This window comes from Acinonyx jubatus, chromosome D3 (assembly GCF_027475565.1).
Source record: "Acinonyx jubatus isolate Ajub_Pintada_27869175 chromosome D3, VMU_Ajub_asm_v1.0, whole genome shotgun sequence".
Lineage (NCBI taxonomy): Eukaryota > Metazoa > Chordata > Mammalia > Carnivora > Felidae > Acinonyx > Acinonyx jubatus.
This window is the reverse complement of record NC_069392.1, coordinates 17,997,118-18,002,930: the sequence shown is the minus strand read 5'-3', so window position 1 is coordinate 18,002,930 and position 5,813 is coordinate 17,997,118. Positions and strand designations below refer to the sequence as shown.

At 53.3% G+C, this 5,813-nt stretch overlaps 1 protein-coding gene across 2 annotated transcripts in view; it reads right to left on the bottom strand.

Moving 5' to 3' along the window:
• The window catches only part of MYO1H (myosin IH), a 147,399-nt gene extending 142,055 nt beyond the window's left edge, over positions 1-5,344 (bottom strand). For both annotated transcript variants that reach the window (XM_015077597.3, XM_053206192.1), the window contains exon 1: positions 3,459-5,344. The gene's annotated coding sequence lies outside the window, so the exon portion shown is untranslated. The remainder of the gene's footprint in view (positions 1-3,458) is intronic.
• Positions 5,345-5,813: the final 469 nt, after the last annotated feature.

The window sequence follows — 5,813 nt, the reverse complement described above, 5'->3', positions numbered from 1 at the left end:
GCCTCTGGAATGAGAGTCCCCGGTACCTCCCCCTGCATCCTGGCAACCTTAACTCCCGAATTACCGGTGAATCGTGACGCCAACTGGCTCTTAACACCTTTGCAGCCCCGGGCTGCTTTTTAGAACAGAAAGCACTTTTGACACTATGAGACATCCACTTTTTCTAAATTAGGTTCCAGATACTTTTTTTTTTTTTTTTAACGTTTATTTATTTTTGAGAGAGAGAGAGAGAGTGCGAGCAGGGGAGGGGCAAAGAGAGAGGGAGACACAGAATCCGAAGCAGGCTCCAGGCTCGGAGCTGTCAGCACAGAGCCCCGTGCGGGGCTCAAACTCAAGAACCATAAGATCATGACCTGAGCTGAAGTCAGAGGCTTAACCGACTGAGCCACCCAGGCGCCCCAGAGACCGGATGACTTTCTAACTGCTCAGGCATGGTCCAGATTTCTTCCCACGTGCTCCTAAGAGGGGAGGTGCCATACATAGTTTGGGGCTGGGGGGCTTTCTAAGGGCAAATAGGGAGGGGGATGGGAAGAACGGCAGGGGCGTTCTGTGCTGGAGTTAAAGACACTCCTGATGGAGGGCAAGCAAACTGAACCATGTAAAACTTGACCCATGCAGCGAGTAGGGGCCAGCAAAGCTATAATGCAGAGTATTTATTGGCACCTGTTTGTTCATTGCCCTGTGACCGTTTTATGTTTGTTTGTTTTTTTTTTTTCTTTTTGTCAACTGCTGATTTTGCAAGTGGCAGATTCTGCAGACGGTGGGTTGGAGGAGGGACAGGAGAGGGGGGTGGGGAAAAGAGAAGGTAACTCGGGATCTTCCAGCTAAGGTGATGCCAAGAATCTGCTAGACTGGCTTGTGGCACTGCCCTCTCTTGACCAGCTGGATGTTTGGCTCCTGTGTCTGCGAGTTCCCAAACCCAAGAGCCAGAATTTTCATCAGCCAGCCACCTGGAGGGTTCAGGGTTTAGACTTGTCTTGAAGGGCCACCTTTAAGTACTTCCTACCTGGTTCTGGAACTTTCTGCCAAGCAGCCACCGTCTTTCGACACAGCCCGGTGCTGTGCGTCTGAGCAAGACTGCTCAGCTGCTTTGTGTGATGTGCCCCCCCCCCCATAAGTTAAGATGTTTGAGTCATTGTCAACAAAGGCCCCGCGTTCGGGCAACACCAAGACTCTGTAAGAGTAGTGACGAATAAATGTCTTCTGTCAATAAAGGCTGAACGGCAGCCCTGTGGCTTGGGGGAAGATGGGGGAGGGGGGAGGTGAAGGACAAAAACGCCGTTTGTCACAACCCTCACGGGTGAGGCCCCATTTACAGATGGGGAAACTGAGGCCCAGAGAGGCAACACTGAAGCCAGGCCTCTGATGCCAGGTTCCCATTGCCCCAGAAACTGGGGGGAGTTGGCCATTCATCGGTAAAATTAACGTGGCCATCATTTACGGTCCCTCAGTGCCAGGCTCTTGACAGGCATTATCTCCGGCGGGGATGTGAAGCCCTTTTTTTGCTCAGAAGGCGGAGGCTCACGTGAGCTGAAGAGGCAGGACTGGGTCTGTGTGTGCCAGATTCCAGAGCGAGAGCTCAGAGGCGCTGCCTCTGGTGCCTAGCTGGGGTCAGAGAAGGCCTCAAGGGTGAGGAGACACAACCTTTTGAGCACCGGACCCTGTGCTAGTCACTCCTGTCGATCAGCTCCTTCTATCCTCGTGACAACCCTACCGGGCATGCCGTAGTTACTGTACCCATTTTGCAGATGAAGAAACTGAGGCTCAGAGGAACAAAGGAATGTCCTGCCGTCCAAGATAACAGCAAAAGGGTGTATGAATTAGGCGTCTAAGTCTTAAGCCCTCCCAGGGAGTGGCTTGCAGCCTCACTGGGGAGACGGATTCACACACAGGCAACAATTCGCAGGAAAGGAAGGTTAGGAGGGTGATGGGGAAGTGGGGATTGGGCCTACCTTAGTGGAAACCAGGCAGGTGACAGGGAGAGGGTGCCCGGGGGTGGCCCTGTGACCCCAGCCTGGCCAATGAGAACATCACTGCCCCCACCGCCCCCAGTGATTGGTTGGGGGCGGAATGACACTGGCCATGTCACATGTCACGGCCGATCGACATCACCTGGGGACTTTGTAGAAGCTACAGGACAGGGCCGCCACACTGGAGGGTACAGCCTGAGCAGGCGGGTCACCACAGGGAGAGGGCTAAGGAGACTTGGGTCTGACACCTATTCCTTACTACGGGCACTTGGGGCAGGTATGCACAGAATCAAGGCAAGAATGCCAAGATCATAAGGTCACAAGCTCTAGGCAAAGAGCCCCAGTCACAACCCGAGCCCCACCTGTGCAGGGGCCGTGCTGACACAAGGACGAAGCGTGAAGGAGAGACCTGAGGAGTGAGGCTTCTCTAAGGTTCTCTCTGCAGCTGGTCAACTCAGGAGGAAAATACTCATCGATGTGAGCACCAGCTGTATACTCTGCACGAGCTAAACAGCCAGGGACCATCTCCTCGAGACGGCACAACCACCCTCCGAGTCAGGAGATGGTCCCATTTCCCAGGTGAGAACACTAAGGCTCAGCTCACGGTCAGGCAGCTTTGCTCTTCTCCCTCCAGGAGAAATCGTCCACGTTCTAACCACAAAAATAGTAACGACACGGGGTGACATGCTACATGCACTGCCACGTGGCTTATTTCGTTCATCCTGTTCTCCATGGGGCACAGCTGTCATCACCTGTGGGAGGCAGAATACTGGCTCCCAATGGTGGCCACGTCCTAATCCTGCGACTTTGTTCGGTTCCAGCAAGGGGAATGAAGGGAGCAGATGGAATTAAGGCTGCATTAATGAGTTAATTCGAGCAGCTGTCTTAAATGAGGGAGCGTATCCCGGATTATCTAGGGAAACCCTGTGGTCATCGCAGGATCCTCCTAAGTAAAAGAGGGAGGCAGGAGAGTTGGTGTCAGCCCTGGAGATGTAACCTTGCTGGCCGTGAAAATGGAATGGGGCCTCTAGGTGCTGGAAAACACCAGAAAACGGACTTTCCCTTAGAGATTCCAAAAGGACCACAGGCGGGGGGCGCCTGGGTGGCTCAGTCGGTCAAGCGTCTGACTCTTGATTTCGACTGGGGTCATCATCTCACAGTTCGAGCCCCAAGTCAGGCTCTGCACTGACAGTGTAGAGCCCGCTTGGGATTCTTTCTCTCTCTACCCCTCCCCGCTCGTATGCGCGCTCTCTCTCAAAATAAATAAATAAACTTAAAAAAAAAAAAAAAAGGAACCACAGGCTTAGCAGCACCGATTCTAACCCAGTGAGACCCATTACAGACTTCTGACCTCCAGAACCATAAGATGACAAATGTGTGTTGTTTTTAAGCCACTAAGGTTGCGCCAAGTGTCAGAGCCGCCACGGGAAACAAACATCCCATTTTACAGAAGACAAAACTGAGGCTCAGAGTGGCTGAGCCACTTACCTGTGATCAGGAAGGGGTGGAGATGGGATTCCAATGGCGCTCAGCTTCCCCACAGCCTATCATCCATCTCTGAGGGCTCAGCTGGCCCGTCGCTTGCCGGGGTTAACGTAGGACAGTAACAGGTTATGCGGCTGGGGTCTGACCCTGGGCGTGCAGCTCTCCGGCCCTTTGCACGGCCCTGGCACCTCACCGCCTCACCTAGCATTTGCTCCCCAAGGCTCAGCTGGTGCAGGTTCAGGGAAAGGGATGAAGGAGACGGACAGAAGTAGACGATGAGATGAGCGAGGCAGGTGTTTCCACCCCTGGGGGGGTCGCAGCACCCCCACCTCCAGGGCAGGGGTAGCAGCCGAAGACCAAACTGGCGGAAGGAAGGGAGGCCTGGCAGCCCAGGCAGGAGCCGCTAGGTGGGCGGGGGAAGCAGGGGGCACAGGAATGGAAAACTTAAAGGCGCACGCTAGGCTGCGTTTCCCCGCCACCGTGTTTGAGCGACGCAGGCGAAAAAGTCCAATGCCTTGAGTAGACAATTACTTCCAGGCTTGATCCGGAAGGATCGCTCCCGTGACAACGAACCAAAAAAGCCATTTCGAGTGTCGGCGAGGTTATGGGGAAACCAGATCCCGTGCGCGCTGTCGGTGGGAATGTGAAATGGTGTAGCCCCAACGGGAAACGGTCTGGCGTTGCCTCACAAAGTGCAGCACAGAACTGCCGTCTGGTCCAGCAATTCCCCGTGTGGGCATGCGCTCCGCAAGGACCCGGAAGGGGGGACTCGAAGACGTATCTGCACGCCCACGCTCATGGCGGCGCTATTCACGAAAGCCAAAAGGTGGGAGCAACAGAAGTGACCACGGACGGATGAGTGGATAAGCGGAACGTGGGTGCCACAGTCTGAAAGGCTGTGTGCCGCGGCCCCCTCCCCGCCATGCGTATGCTGAAATCCTAACGCAGATACGATGGCATCAGCAGGTGGGGGGGCCTCTCGGACGGACGTAGATGAGGGTGGCCTCTTCATGAATGGGATTAATGCTCTTAGGAGAAGCCCAAAGATGTCCCTGCCCCTTCTGCCACGTGAGGACACAGAGAGAAGTTTGCGCCCCAGAAGAGGCATGGTGTCACCCTGATCTTGGACTTCCAGCCCATAGAACTGTAAGCAATGAATTTCCGTTATTTATAAGCTCCACACCCCCCACCCCAGCCTGTGGTATTTTGTGATATATATATATTCAATGGAATGTTATCCGGCCTTAAAAAGAAGGGAGTTCTGACACCTGCTACAACATGGATGAAACCTTGCGGACGTGGTGCTGAGTGAAAGAAGCCAGACGCAAAAAGACCAGCACTGGATGCTTCCACTTGTATGAGGGACCTCGAGTAGGCACATGCATACAGACAGAAAGCAGCTGGTGGTTGCCAGGGCGGCGGGAGGGGGAAATGGGGGTGTTTGAGGGGTAGGGAGTCTCCGTTTGAGATGATAATGCTGTAGAGACGGACGGTGGTGCTGATTTGCCCAACAGCGTGACTGCACGTAATGCCGCCGGGCTGTACATTTCAAAGACGGTTAAAACGGCTAAAATGGTAAATTTTGAGGTGATGTATATTTTACCAAAAATGGTAAATGGTAAAAAAAAAATGAAGAATGAGAAATCCTAGGCTACTGGCCTGTGTGTCCTGTACATGAAGCTGCTCAGAGATATACAAGGGTCAGAGTATCACAAGATACAGATCATCAGGAGAAAGCGGCCTTTTCCCTCACCTTCCAGAAGGGGCCACCCTCTGCCAATAAGACAGCTCTCAGGGCACCTGAGTGGCTCAGTCGGTTAAGCGTCTGACTTCAGCTCAGGTCACGATCTCGCGGTCCGTGAGTTCGAGCCCCACGTCGGGCTCTGGGCTGATGGCTCAGAGCCTGGAGCCCGCTTCCGATTCTGTGTCTCCCTCTCTCTCTGCCCCTCCCCCGTTCACGCTCTGTCTCAAAAATAAATAAAACGTTAAAAAAAAAAGTTTTAAAAAGACGGCTCTCCAGCATCCCTCCTCAGCTCAGTAGCCAGAGGAATTTAGGGATTTCTAGGTATGTATTTCATTTTCAAATCCATGTTTCAGATAGATAGATAGATGATAGATAGATAGATACATAGATATAGATAGATAGATAGATAGATAGATACAAGTCACACAAAAGGAGCAGCCCAGAGGCTGCAGGACCACAAGCCATGGTCTCCCAACCCACTGGGGAGATGGTCAGGGAGAACTGCCTGGAGGAAGCACCATGTGAGTTGGGTTTTGAGGGGTGAGTAGGAGTCAGCCAGACAAAGGCTGGAGCGGAAGAGGGTTTCTGGCAGGAGAAACAGTCTGCTCACCTGG